This window comes from Babylonia areolata, chromosome 15 (assembly GCF_041734735.1).
Source record: "Babylonia areolata isolate BAREFJ2019XMU chromosome 15, ASM4173473v1, whole genome shotgun sequence".
Taxonomy (NCBI): Eukaryota; Metazoa; Mollusca; class Gastropoda; order Neogastropoda; family Buccinidae; genus Babylonia; species Babylonia areolata.
Genome location: NC_134890.1, coordinates 21,539,182 through 21,555,694, shown reverse-complemented (window position 1 = coordinate 21,555,694; position 16,513 = coordinate 21,539,182).

Sequence of the window (16,513 nt, the reverse complement as noted above, 5' to 3'; positions counted from 1 at the left end):
TGTGTGTGTGTGTGTGTGTGTGTGTGTGTGTGTGTGTGTGCGTTGTGTGTGTGTGTGTGTGTTTGTGTGTGTTTGTGTGTGTGTGTGTGTGCGTGCGTGTGTGTGCGTGCTTGCGTATGTGTGTGTGCATGCGTGCGTGCGTGCGTGCGTGTGTGTGTGTGTGTGTGTGTGTGTGTGTGTGTGTGTGTGTGTGCATGTGTATGTGTGTGAAAGTCAAACATTTATTTCAGGAAGGTAAATTGAATAAGCGACGACTGCTCATATATATATATATATATATATAGAGAGAGAGAGAGAGAGAGAGAGAGAGAGAGAGATAGATATATATGTGTGTATGTGTGTGTGTGTGTATGCTTATACATATCGATAGATAGATAGATAGATAGATACTCGAAAACACAATATTTGTGTGAAATAAATTGCATAAGTACATTTCTGTTTCGCACACATATACATATTTGCAAACACACATGATGAAAACACCATATCTACCCCACTTCTCACATGCATATCCACTCATGCATTACAAACTCATTGCAAATGAGAGCGAACACGAAACATTTCACACACACACACATAAACGATGAAGTAGTAAACTGATCTCTCTCTCTCTCTCTCTCTCTCTCTCTCTCTCTCTCTCTCTCTCTATATATATATATATATATATATATATATATATATATATATATATATATATATATATTGACATGTATTACTATTCACCTTTTAGACAGCTTATGAGGTGGTTCTTCAGATTTTTCTCCTTTTTTTTTCTTTCTGTTTTTTCAGACTGCTGAGATGTTTATTCATATTTTTCTTTAACACTTTTTCCTTCGTAATACTTTATGAAGTCCGGGAAGGGTATTCCATTTCCGTCAGAGTAAAGGAAGCTGGACTTCCAAAGGCTTTTCTTTGTCGAGTGACGCATAACATATGGCTGTGTCTATGGTCATCAGTTTTAAAATTGTAATCTTTTGGGGAGCATTTCTGTATATAAGATTATGGATGGAAACCTTTTTGAATAACAGCCACTTGTGGAAAGACAGTATGTTTTGCTGTTTACCATCCATATGTATCGGAGTGCTCGACGCCAACACTATTGATTTTAATGCTTTCTTTTTTCAGACATACAGTGAATAATTTTCATGTTCATATAGCTACATATGTCCCGTAAAACTGGCGATGACTGGCTGAACATGTGCACTTTAAAACTCATTATAAGGTGATAGAGTTGAACTGGTAAGGGTTTTAATTTGTGAATTTTGATAAGAGGATTAAAACATTAAAAAGAATCATTTGGATCTATGTTGTGATGGATCAATATTCTGTATGCGAGGCCACTTTTGTAGACATGTCTTTGTACCGAGTGGTAATATAAAAGGGGACGGTACAAAAGAATTACTGATTTACTGAATTAAAGAGTTTGAAGGTGAAAGTATAGAAAAGATCCGCAAATAGGCCAGAACCTTGTAGAGGCCAGTCACAAAAGGGTTTTTCTATTGTTCAGTTTACAATAGTTAAGTAGGAAAAGAAGAAGAAGAGAACAGACAATGCCTGAATAAGACACAAATAACATATCAGCACAAGTGGATAGTAAGCACATGTATATTATAATAGAAAGACTATCACTTTGTTTGGTATAGGCAACAACTTAACATAAATAATACATATATGTGAAGACCAAACAATGAAATAAGATGGCATTTCCAATACATTTGAATAGTGTAGTTAAAGTGGTTAAAGCTAATTTGATTCAGTGAAAGTGCACTGACAGTATAGATTCAAATGAATCAGTCATCATGTAGCACTATACTGGAGTAAGCCGTATAGGAGAGAGCATGATAACTAAATTGCAGTTAACACTGTGATACATATCAGATGGCTTTAACCAATAGCTGATATTGATCCAACACTATCTTGTAATCACCACAACAGAATACTACACACATCTTAAGAGTACTGAGCACACTGTAACCATGAAGCTATAGTACTGAAAGCCAGTGAAACACTGTAGCAGTACAACTGATATCAGCATGTAAAATAATACATGAATAATAGAATCGGTCGCTTTCATATTCAACACTGGCAATCTGAGAGACCAGATAGTCAGTGCTCAATACAAGGATTGGAAGAACTATCATGGCTTAACCATTAAGTGCATTCAGGTGAAGGCCAGTGCTCTACATTTTAATTCCCTTCGCTCAGCGCCTAACCTTCATCAGTGTGAGTAAATGAGAGAGAATACGTCATTCCTAATGTTCTAAAACAGTCAAATAAACTATCAGTGGGCAGAGACGTCACTGACAGACGTTGGGGGGAAAGAATCAAATGATGACATGGCGATTATCTAGATCAATCATAGCCGAGCTGTGATTGCCAGTGGAATAACTGAAACAAGTGTAACGACTTTAAATGCAATCAACATACTCATATGAAGACATGCAATGTGTCGGACAATTTACAAGTCAACACATTTCAAACGGAGTACTTACAGCAGAATATTAGGCAGCTGCCTGTGTGGCGACACGCTCGATGTGTGCTTCAGAGCGGCACCTCGGGAAAGTGAACGGCGGACGTACAACAGCTTTTAGTTCAAATTTCAACAGCTTTTAGTTCAAATTTGCAACAGCTTTTTAGTTCAAATTCGAACTTTTATAGCCTTACGCCACAGGAGTTATCTCCTCATGTCAATGGTTGGACACCGTCACTGCAGTTAATTAAACTGTCGTCCGCTTTACGGCATGTGCTGCGAGTTGAACTATGATTAGTAGCCAGCTGAGCACTTGGCTACAGTAAAAACTTTTCTTTTCTTTTTTTTTTTTTTTAAGAAATAAAAATTTTGTTAATGAACGCAAAGAGTCACTTTTTATTCGTTTTTTTGTTGTTGTTTGTTTGTTTGTTTTGTTGTTGTTTTTTTCCTTCTAATGTTAAGCAATTGACTGGAGAGACGTTTACATAAGTGCGTCACATGATCCATACCGTTTTTATGTAGCGCCGATTTCACTGGATTAAATACTTTCTTTCTAAATTTTTGTTGCAAATACAAAACAAAACAAAACAAACAACAACAAAAATGTCGGAACCGTCCCCTAGTTTTCTGATTTGTTATCATTTAATGAAATCATCTACGTATGTAAGTCTTAAGTTGTATACGATCAGTTAAGCACGGTGTATCATTCCTGACGGTGAAAGTTGTTTGTGTTTTTTTTTGTTTTGTTTTTTTGTTTGTTTGTTTGTTTGTTTTTGTTTTTGTTTTTTGTTGTTGTTTTTTGTCAGTGTGCACAATTTTGCAACATTAAAAAACAGTTTAATCGAACCAATGCTTTCATCTAAAGTTCACCAATATAGCGTAGCTTCCAAACAACCACCCTTAAGCAGATTGTAAATTTTCATCTTGTCTTCTTTAAAGGTTAAAGGTCCAGTGATTTGTTTTATTTGAAGTCATCTGGGTAGTAAATTCACATCCACTGTTTCAAGAGCTCAGCATAAGAAGGCGAACTCCAATCCTCTTCATTTGTCTTTTTAAGCTTCCACAATCAAATATGATTAGTAGTAGCAGTAGTAGTATCATCATTATGGATTATGAGTATTTACGCCTAATCTTGAAAATAAGCCTTAGGTTTTTACAAACAGAACACATACGTAAACATCAAAAAGGAAAAATTGAACACAAGATACCAAACATTATCAAAAAAATTATTCACCCCCCACCCCACAACCCCCCCCCCCTCCCACACACACACACGCACCCACAATACACACAAGCACACGCGCACGTGCACACACACAAGTCATGGCACTCGGTCATAAATAGTACACATTAAAAAACAAACAAACAAAAATACAAATTCTGAAACTATCAAAACTCACTCACTTGCAGTCATTTTTTAGTTCATACTGGAAAAGGGATGATGAGCTGTTGAGAATTATTCAGGAGGGGAAAAGGTGGGTGTTCAGAGCGGATTTGAAAGATTGCAGCAAAGATGTACCTGGACAGAGTGAGGAAAATACAAAGGACACAACACCATGCCGAAACGAGGCCTCGAACCCTCATCACTGCTGAACACTGGATCACAAGTCCCAACAACACCAAACCGAATCTGCCGCGTTGCCTCTTTGAGTGTGGTTTATCGTAGCTGTGAGTGACAATGAACTGTTCATACATTTTATTTAATCTTGCAGAATGGAATGATTATTATGATGCTGCTTGGTAGGCGTCAAAAAAACACACACTATTATAGAAATGCTTTGTATGATAATCAGATAGTATCACACGCTGGATTGATCAGTGATTCATGTACGTTGTGTGTGTGTGTGTGTGTGTGTGTGTGTGTGTGTGTGTGTGTGTGTGTGTGTGTGTGTGTTTTAACTGTCAGAGATCAATATCGAGTTGTATTGCTTAGATAATCATTGTTAAAGTATCCAAGAGTAAAAAGTTAAAGTTTCCTATTGTTAGCTTGACGAATGGTTTTATCTACAAGAATTGGATTTATTTACTACATCTCACTGATTTACAAAACAAAATGGCGACCAGTATCAAAATATGCCTGAATTAGTTTAATTTCAGTTCCGACTGCTTGAGAGCATTGACATGTAGATCTGATCAAGGTTCGCAATGTTTGAAATGGTAATTCTGTTTTACGTAAATGCTGCTATACCGTGTTTACTGCTTCTAGGTTGGCCCTTCTCCTAAGAGTCGGAAGAGTAGAAGAAGAAAAAGAAAGGGGCGGGGGGAGGAGGACGAAGAACAGGTAGAGAAGAAGAAGAAAAGAAGTAGCTGATGGTGATGCATTAGAAACTTTTTTTTCAAAACGTCTGTGGTTGTCTCCCAACATTCAAGCATGAAACAGAAAGTCCTTGACCGCTGCTGTAACGCTTTTATTACGTTGTTCAATTGCTCTTTGCAATTTAAATCTTTTGCAGTGAAGAAGAAAGCCAGAATGGCTCGAACGGATAGGGAGTTGTCCCTTCAGTCTAAAATGAAAAATCAATGGAACCGGAACTAAGGAACGGGTATTTATAAAAGGCGCAAAACTGCATTCAAAAGAAACAAATCCAAACTTCCGAGCATCTGCAAAGTGGAACCAGCCGCTGTGGCGACGTACTCAGCAACGACATGGATGACCTGCGTTCGAACCCCAGCAGAAACATATCTTTGTGGGATTCCGGTCCAAGAATCGAGCATGTTTTATGGACTCCAATGGGAAGACATGGACCACACAATCAAACATCATGGTAAAGAGGGATGTGTCTTTGAGAATGGTGCCAAATTTCTCGTCTAGCATCAACCAGACCTGAAAGGTGGCAACACCTACATGTTGGCCAGGAAATTTGAGAACATTCTCAAGACGCTTCAATGAAGGAGATGGCCGTCGACTATGCTGACCCAGTTTACGCGTTTGAACTGAAAAAAAAAAAATCTTACTTATAAAGTATACATCTCAAAACTTCAAGAATTATGTGTGAAATAATGCACAAATTGTAAATGTTCTGTTGTTTGTACATACAGATAGAAAATCATGTATATAAATGCGAGCAAATAGTTTGATTTATTTTCAGAGAAATCAACTGCATACCTGTGTCCTTCATTAAGGCTCAAAACTACGATTGCAAACAGACACACGTTTTATTGTTTCCTACCCTCCCACACCACCCTCCAATATATTTCCCCATTTGTTTTGCAGACTGGAAAAGGTTAATTCCAAGCATTATTGGAACGTCCCAGCTATGGCAACCGCTAGCACTAGAAAACGAGTTCAATGTAAAGTGCCAGTAGCTTTTGACATTCAGATCAAGTTGTCAACATGTCATTTTGTGTTTCCAAAACTTTGAAGACATTATGTACATGTGATCTTTAAAAAAAAAAAAACGATTAAAATAACTTGCAAAAATGTTTACGTTTTGAAGAATACATGCTGAAGAGAAGATAGTTTATTCATTTTATTTTTAAAGCTTGTTTCCTTGGGTTTTGAATATGTCGAAGTGAATCAAGGGCGAAAAGGGTAAAAGAACAATAGCAACAAACAGTTTGCTCTCTCTCTCTCTCTCTCTCTCTCTCTCTCTCTCTCTCTCTCTCTCTCTCTCTCTCTCTCTCTCTCTCTCTCTCTCTCTATGTCACTCAAGGACAAAAGAAGAAAAACAGGAAGAGGATGACAAGGAAGAAAAGAAGAAGAAGGTGATGATGATGATGATGTTGATGATGATGATGATGACGAAGAAGAAGAAGATTGTCAGTGGGGCCAAGCCATTGTTAAGTTTCTCTGTTATAGGGGGCCACAGCATGGCAGAGTGTGTCTGTCACTGAGGGCGAAAACTTCGTAATGTTTGTCATAGGACGCAAAAACATGACAAAGTGTGTCTGTCATAGGGGCCAAAACATGATGACGTTTGTCAAATGGAAGCCAAAACACGGCAAAGTGTGGCTGTCATATGGAAGCCAAAACACGGCAAATTGTGACTGTCATATGCATGTCAAAATATGGCAAAGTGTAGCTGTCATATGGAAGCCAAAACACGGCAAATTGTGACTGTCATATGCATGTCAAAATATGGCAAATTGTGACTGTCATATGGAAGCCAAAACACGGCAAAGTGTGGCTGTCTTATGGAAGCCAAAACTCGGCAAAGTGTGATTGTCATAAAGAAGCCAAAACTCGGCAAAGTGTGACTGTCATATGCAAGTCAAAAGATGGCAAAGTGTGGCTGTCATATGGAAGCCATAACACGGCAAAGTGTGGCTGTCATATGGAAGCCAAAACACGGCAAAGTGTGACTGTCATAGGAGGGCCGAAACATGTCAAAGTGTGGCTGTCATAGGGAAGCCAAAACATGGCAAAGTGTGACTGTCATAGGAGGGCCAAAACACGGCAAAGTGTGGCTGTCATATAGAAGCCAAAACACGGCAAAGTGTGGCTGTCATATAGAAGCCAAAACACAGCAAAGTGTGAATGTCATAGGAGGGCCGAAACATGTCAAAGTGTGACTTTCTTGGGGGGCTTAAAACAATCCAACGTTTGTCTGTCATAGGGGGCCAAAACTTGGCAACGTGTGTGTCATGTGGAAGCCAAAACACGGCAAAGTGTGACTGCCATAGGGAAGCCAAACTACGGCAAAGTGTGACTGCCATAGGGAAGCCAAAACACGGCAAAGTGTGACTGCCATAGGGAAGCCAAAACATGGCAAAGTGTGACTGTCATAGAGAAGCCAAAACATAACAAGTTTGACGGTCATTTGGAAGCCAAAACATGGCAAAGTGTGACTGTCATAATGAAGCCAAAATATGGCAAAGTGTGTGTCATGTGGAAGCCAAAACATAGCAATGTGTGGCTTCCTTTGGGGGAGGGGGGGGGGGGGCAAAACAATGCAACGTGTGTCTGTCATTGGGAGCCAAAGCATGTCGAAGTTTGCCTGTCATAGGTGGGGCCAAAACATGGCAAAGTTTCTCAGTCATACGACCAAAAACCCCTCCCTCCTTCCCTCTCCCCCCTCTCCTCCCCCGCCCCCCCCCCCCCCTCCCCAACCCCCCACTTTCCCCTCCCCCGCCAAGATCTCGTTTCGTACGAAGCTGCTGATGAACTGCGGTCAACGCCCGCGCATGACAGACAAAATGCCGATGACTCATTTGCAACAATGAACAGGCTTCAAAACACAAACCGGCCTTTGAGTCATGCGATCGTCTCAGTGGGAGAGATGACCCACTCGTCAAAACAAAATACGCCAGTGACCAGTTCACCTGATTATTCCGATACCGGAATGCTTGTCGGGGTGGTGGCGTGGGTGGGGGGGGGGGGGTACACACGGTATTGCTGTCGCTGTGTTATCGTTCATTTCAGATACGCGACCATCCATCCCCTATTTCGTTAAAACAAACAAAAAACCCCAAACCAATAAAACCACCCCCACCTCTCCCCAAAAATCACAAAAAACCCACTTCCATCAGATCATTGAAACAACATCCCCATCAACTTCGCACGAACATTTGTTAGAAGACTTTGTAGACAGGTTAAGATGCGCAGAGATAGCCTGAATCATTCTAATAGTCCATAGCTGAAATGACAAATAAATGATTTTTTTTTAATGCACACTGGGCACATGAGCATGATTTCCGGGATATCTATAAACAGTGATGTGGCTTGTTCCACTTTGTTCGTTTCAACATTATCTTTGTATCGTTTTCCACTTGCGAACACGCACACACACACACACACACACACACACACACACACACAAGTGTGGTCTGCATATATGTTGACCTGGGAGATCGGAAAAAATCTCCACCCTTTACCCACAAGGCACCGTTACCGAGATTCGAACCCGGGACCCTCAGATTGAAAGTTGAACGTTTTAACCACTCGGATATTGCGCCCGTTATCACCAGTGCAATCATACAGCTCTGGTCATTATTAAACCCTTTAGAGTATTCATCACCTGTGTAACCACACAGCCCTCAATTATGGACCCCATCCAGATTTTCACGATGTGTCTGTTCTGCACCAAGACCCGATCTTTATTAATCACTCCCTCTCTATCTCTACTCGGTCACAGAATCCTGATGGCATCTCGGTGTTGATAAATCATGTAACAGGAATCTCCCACGCGCTCCTGTCACATGTTTCCTTTGAAGTGTCGAAATGGTTGAGTTAACACGGTGCGATGATAGCGTGTTTGCTGAATTCGACTGGTCAGCCATGACCATGGCGTTTATCTGTGAAATACTACTACTACTACTACTACTACTTCTGCAACTACAACTGCTACGACTGCTGCTGTTACTACTACTAGTACTGCTACTACTACCCCTGTTAAAATGGTAACAACAATGATGATGATAATAATAACAACAATAATAACAATGATAATATTAACAATAATAATAACACACACACACACACACACACACGCGCGCGCACAAACAAACACACACATACACAAAATCATACACACACGCACGCACACATCCACACATACAAACACACGCATACAGAGAGAGAAAGAGTCCTTGTCGTCATCATTCCCATCTCTTCCGATCTCGGATGAGGAGAACACACACACACACACACACACACACACACACACACACACACACACACACTAAATCACACACACACACACACACACACACACACACACACACACACACACACACACACACACACATACACTAAATCACACACACACACACACACACACTAAATCACACACACACACACACACACACACACACACACACACACACACACACACACACACACACTAAATCAATCACACACACACACACACACACACACACACTAAATCAATCACACACACACACACACACACACACACACACACACACACACACACACACACACACACACAGAAATACAGCCAAGGCTGGCGAAATTTGTTCATGAATGTTTCTCTTCTTAATATGCTCATGTTTATGTTTCATTGTGTCTTATAAACTTTAAGGTTTTATGACAATAAAAAGTATTCTATTCCATTCTATTCACACACACACACTCACACACACACTAAATCACACACACACACACACACACACACACACACACACACACACACACACACACACTAAATCGCACACACACACACACACACACACACACACACACACACACACACACACACAATGTACACGGGCGCGCGCTGGTCCCGTGTCGAAACATTGTCGGGCAGAACTAATCACTGCCTGCAAAAGTGTTTTCGCGGCTTCCTGTGTTGTGCTCAGTCCTATAATTCCTGCTAGAAAGCGTCAGTCAAAACGTCAAGCAACGTCATCATTCCCCTCCAATAGAAATCTCAATTTTTCAATGAACAAAGACATGGGTGTCATCTTTATTGAATCAACAGACTGAGGCCCCATGACTCGCCTTGTACCACAAAGTGACTCATACTGAAAAAAAAAAGAGAGCAAAATCAAGCGATGAATCTAAAGCATGTTAATCACCAGGGAACTGAAGTGGAACATGGTCACAAGACCTTACGAAACTCATGACCAGCCTGGCTGTTGTCTTTATCGAGATCACCTTACGTAACAAGAATCACGAGCTAAGCGCTCACGTGAATGAAGATAACTAACTCTAACTATGTGGGTGACACCAGTCATGTGGTTCAGACACCGAGCAGTATGTATGTTGTTTGTTTGTTTTTTTGTTGTTGTTTATTTTGTATTTTTGTATTTCTTTTTATCACAACAGATTTCTCTGTGTGAAATTCGGGCTGCTCTCCCCAGGGAGAGCGCGTCGCTATACTACAGCGCCACCCATTTTTTTTTTTTTTTTTTTTCCTGCGTGCAGTTTTATTTGTTTTTCCTATTGACGTGGATTTTTCTACAAAATTTTGCCAGGAACAACCCTTTTGTTGCCGTGGGTTCTTTTACGTGCGCTAAGTGCGTGCTGCACACGGGACCTCGGTTTATCGTCTCATCCGAATGACTAGCGTCCAGACCACCACTCAAGGTCTAGTGGAGGGGGAGAAAATATCGGCGGCTGAGCCGTGATTCGAACCAGCGCGCTCAGATTCTCTCGCTTCCTAGGCGGACGCGTTACCTCTAGGCCCTCACTCCACTCCAACATATATTATATATATATAGTTACATAAAAGATTAACAGGTTTTAGCACTTATATATTCCCCCTCTCCCTCCCCCTTACATACCTCCCCACTCCGCAACTCCCCGGCACTCCCCTTGTCCGCACACTCCCCTCCAACACCACCCCATCATCCCCCCCACCCCCCTCACCTCCCTACCTTCCCATCATGGAGGATTATCGCCCTTCGCCATACCACTTGTTGAGGTGAATGTTAGCGTCATTATCAAAAGCCGAACACTTTTGGAATTCAGCATTGCTCAGCTGTTTTGAGCAATCTAGCTTGATCAGTCGCCGCATTCAGAAGGTTGTGAGGTCGAGTCTCATACTGTCTCGAGATCAGAAGAAAGAAGAAGAAGAAGAAGAAGAAGAAGAAGAAGAAAGGGATTCTCGACTGCTGCTGAACTAAAAAAAATCAGAAGAAGAAGGAAGAGGAGAAGAAGAAGAAGAAAAGAGGCGTTCTTGACCGTTGCTGATTTGAGTTTCATTTTCGGTTTCAAGGAAATGTCATCAAAGCGTATACAGCGTGAGCCATATACGCTACACCACATACTATGCTTAAAAGGGGCTTGGGGTTGGAGGTTGGAGGGGGGGGCAGCAGATGCCTGACTGATGCATAAACTGACGCAATTATCAGGCCTTGGCAGCCTATCATGGGTTTTGTATAAAATACAATGAGATGAAATAAAACATATAAACAAGAGAAAGACATAAGTATGTACATGAATTATTATTGAATTGGGAAAAGAAATAGAAGGCAAATAACTGAAATAAAGTAAGAATAAAATTGGAGTCATATTCAGCGAACGTGTGCACACCTACACACACGTGTGCATACTCAGAAGCATGTTAATGCACACACCAACACCTACCCACCTGCACTATCCCCCCCCCCCCCCCCCCCCACACACACACACACACACACTCCCCCCCCCGCCCCCCGCGCACACACACAGGGAGGCAGAGAGAGACAGACAGACAGACAGACAGACAGAGAGACAGAGAGAGACAGAGACAGAGAAAGGGAACACAGGAACACAGGAAGTTTAATGCGAAAGCCATCAGCCCGTCCACATGAGAACACGCACACATAAAGATAACGATTAAAAAAATTTTAAAAATAAGGGAAAAACCAGATTCAACAGAACTTAAACATAATTGCTCTGCCACGCAATTTGATTTTAACATTTTAAATTAAGCTTCACATCAGTTCCTCTCTGGAACGAAAAGCATAGTAAATAAACATGGCGACATCTCTTATTACACACCTGTCTTCTGAGAGAGACAAACAGACAGACAGACAGACCGACAGACAGACACACACACACACACACACACACACACAGAGAGAGAGAGAGAGAGAGAGAGAGAGACAGACAGACAGACAGAGACAGAGACAGGGACAGAGAGACAGAAACACAGAGAGAGAGACAGAGAGAGACAGAGAGCTACCCCCGTACGTGTGACAATTTTCAGTCTGAAGTAACGCGTTGTAAATCTGCTGGTGACGGTGTAGTGTTGAACACGTCCCCCCCACCTACCCCCCCCCCCCCCCCCACACACACACACACTCCTCCCCTATCCCCTTTCCCCCCTTCACCCCTTCCTGAGTGTGTGTATGTGTCTGTGGGTGTGAGGGTGGGTGTCGGGTGTAGGATGTGTCATTTCCCTGTCAGTCGTACTTCACCTGGAGAACACGACTGTCAAAGTTTAACCCCATGACTGTCGAAGTTTAACCCCATGACTGTCGAAGTTTAACCCCATGACTGGCGAAGTTTAACCCCATGACTGTCGAAGTTTAACCCCATGACTGGCGAAGTTTAACCCCATGACTGTCGAAGTTTAACCCCATATATAGTCACTTATAGTAAATAAACATGGCGACATCTCTCACCTGTCTTCTGAGAGAGACAAACAGACAGACAGACAGACAGACAGAGACAGAGACAGACAGAGAGAGAGAGAGAGAGAGCTACCCGTACGTGTAACAATTTTCAGTCTGAAGTAACGCGTTGTAAATCTACTGGTGACGGTGTAGTGTTGAACACGTCCCCCCGCCCCCCCCCCCCCCCCCCCCCACACACACACTCCTCCACTGTCCCCTTTCCCCCCTTCACCCCTTCCTGAGTGTGTGTATGTGTCTGTGGGTGTGAGGGTGGGTGTCGGGTGTAGGATGTGTCATTTCCCTGTCAGTCGTACTTCACCTGGAGAACACGACTGTCGAAGTTTAACCCCATGACTGTCGAAGTTTAACCCCATGACTGGCGAAGTTTAACCCCATGACTGTCGAAGTTTAACCCCATATATAGTCACTGCTGACGAGTACGCTTGTAAGGTCTTATCTTAGCGTCCGAAATTCAAAGACCTATTTCAACGAAAATGTTCGTGTGTTTTTGCAATGGAGGCACATGAGAAATTGACATGCTGCGTGCAACCGACTCTTCTATAATCTGAATCCGCACCAAATTGAGAAAAAAATAACCCTCAGAATTGAATTGAAAAACCACTGAATGCGGGTTACAACATCTACTAATAATATCGCTTCATCTATGCTCGGAAATTGTCAGTAAAATTTAGAACGCTAAAATAGGACTTTACCTCACACACTGATATAAAATTGAACCAATAAATGTCAGATAGTAAATCACCCGAATTCATGTGGACATTTTCCTCTCGACTTTATATTGCTTTTGCTCGGTACAATCAATTACACAGCTGAAAAGTACAAACGAAAACAGCCAATGGGTTAAAGTTGGTGGTTGTGAAGGCTGGAAGGAAAATGGTGGGTGCAGATCAAACACTGGTTGAAATCTACAAGTACACTTGCACCCAATCCACAAGTACACTCGCACCGTTCTGATTATGTCCGCAGCGAGTACCTCGAGTGCACTATAAATCTCTCACGTAGGTCGACAAGGTTCGGAGACGTTTGGTGATAATTATATCCATTCTGGATTTTCGTTTTAGATTAGCCGACTGCGGTTTGTGGTGGGTTCCTGTCCAACTTGCTCTGATCAAGTACAAAATTATTAGTGCAGTGCAGTGCTCAATATACCAATTTACTAGGACGAACGATCTGTCTCTCTCTCTCTCTCTCTCTCTCTCTCTCTCTCTCTCTCTCTCTCTTCTCTTCTCTCTCTCTCTCTCTTCTCTTCTCTTCTCTTCTCTTTCTCTGTTACTGTTTCTGTCTGTTTGCATGTGGATTGAATTGAAAATAATAATAATAATAATAATAATAATGTACATTTATATAGCGCACTTTCCCTATTACAGCTCAGGGCGCTTTACATGAAAGAAAACTATTACAAGTTACATAAATCATTCGTAACCACTCTTTCTCACCCCACCCCACCCCCACCCCATCACCCCAACCCCCCCTCACACACACACTCTCCCTTTCCCCCCTCTTCATACATCCGAAGTGGGCTGACATGGGTGGTGTTGGAGAACAAGGAAGCTGAGAGTGCTTATAGATAGGTTTTTTGGGGGGTTTTTTTAAGGGTGTTTTTTAGTGATGAGCGAAAAGCAGAAATAGAATCAGATGCACGGATATGATGAGGAAGGTTTCCAGGCATGGCACTGCAGCTTCTGGCTACAATTCATGAAAGACGGCGAGGGGACGTGCAAGACAGGGTGGATTGTACCCTGGGTGTTGCAAGGTATGGGAACGCGGTGTGACTGACGACTGTCGATTGTCTGTTGTCAGAAGACAAGGTTGAGTAGTGCTTATTTTTCACACACATACACTCAGTCACAAACGCGCGCGCGCGCACACACTCTCACACATACACACGCACTCACATGCACGCACACACACACGCACACACACACACACACACACACACACACATATGTACATATATATATACTAACACACAGACACACACACACTCACTCACACGCGTGCACCCTCCTCCACACACACAAACACACACACACTCACACACAGACACACACAGACACACAGACACAGACACACACACACACACACACACACACACACACACACACACACACACACACACACACATTCTGCATTGTAATGCGGCGACTGTTTGTTGTTGTTGTTTTTTATCGTAACCTCTGAGAGCCTACAAAGATGGAAGGAAAGAACACAGAGACAGAGAGAGAGAGAGAGAAGAAGGGGGAAAAAAACAACAGCTACTGACATTCCATTCCAACACTGGCAGATACGTATTAGTCTCAAGAGACGATGCTGATGAAACCATCTGCAAATGCCATCCTTTCCGAATGGCAAACGCTGGTAAAGCAGTGCACTTTCATTCAGAAACCACAGCCCCTGGCACTTTCTGCGCCGATGAGAGGAAGGCCAGGTGGCATGCAGAATGGTTAAGACGATTATCTGCCGATACAGTGTCCGTGAGGATCGGGGTTCAGTTCCAGGTCTCGTCCTTTTTCCCAGACGGGCGCAATGATGATGCCGAGTTGCTGAATGAGTTGTGCGGGGTTCACGCTGACACGTGAACGCACTTGGTGCACTGAAAAAGAACCCAAGGCAACGAGAGTGTTGTCCTCTGGCAAAATTCTGTTGAAGTAAACAACTCTGATAGGTACACAACATATATATATATATATATATATATCTGTGTGTGTGTGTGTGTGTGTGTGTGTGTGTGTGATATACACATGCATGCACTCAAGGCCTAACTATGCTGCTGGTCAGGCATCTGCCGAGCAGATGTGGTGTAGCGAATATGGACTTGCCCGAACAGTGACACCTCCTTGAGAAACTGAAACTGAAACTCACGTTGACAGTGTGGAGCTCTCCACTTTGTGGCTGTCAGTTGTGTCTTCCGCACATGTTTTGTTGAGAGAGAGTGACGGGCGCAATAGCCGAGTGGTTAAAGCGTTGGGCTGTCAATCTGAGGGTCGGGTCCCGAGTTCGAATCACGGTGACGGCGCCTGGTGGGTGAAGGGTGGAGATTTTTACGATCTCCCAGGTCAACATATGTGCAGACCTGCTAGTGCCTGAACCCCCTTCGTGTGCAAGCAGAAGATCAAATACGCACGTTAAAGATCTTGTAATCCATGTCAGCGTTCGGTTGGTTATGGAAACAAGAACATACCCAGCATGCACACCCCCGAAAACGGAGTATGGCTGCCTACATGGCGGGGTAAAAAAAACGGTCACACACGTAAAAGCCCACTCGTGTACATACGAGTGAACGCAGAAGAAGTCCTTTTTCCCAGTTTTTTTCCCCATTTATTTTGTATTTTGTATTTCTTTTTATCACAACAGATTTCTCTGTGTGAAATTCGAGCTGCTCTCCCCAGAGAGAGCGCGTCGCTACACTACAGCGCCACCCTTTTTTTTTGTATTTTTTCTGCGTGCAGTTTTGTTTGTTTTTCCTATCGAAGTGGATTTTTCTACATAATTTTGCCAGGAACAACTTTTTTTTGTTGCCGTGGGTTCTTTAACGTGCGCTAAGTGCATGCTGCACACGGGACCTCGGTTTATCGTCTCATCCGAATGACTAGCATCCAGACCACCAGTCAAGGCCTAGTGGAGGGGGAGAAAATATCGGTGGCTGAGCCGTGATTCGAACCAGCGCGCTCAGATTCTCTCACTTCCTAGGGGGACGCGTTACCTCTAGGCCATCACTCCATACAGAATACATGAATACAGTAAGGGCATTATACATTAAATTACACATATAATACGAAATGTAAAGGGGTAATATATCCAAATAAAGAGGCTGGTCTTTCACATTTCCCCTTCCAAAACAATGCACCAAATACAAAACAAAAAAAAACCAGCAAAGTGCATTCGATAAGAGCACACATTTTATCGGAAAAAAAAAAAAAACAAAAAAAAAAAAAACAACTATTCTTCAACCCTTTACTGGCACCCTTTACATGTCAGTCGCTATTATTTGTCAGAGCGGAGGGGGTGCAGGGAAAG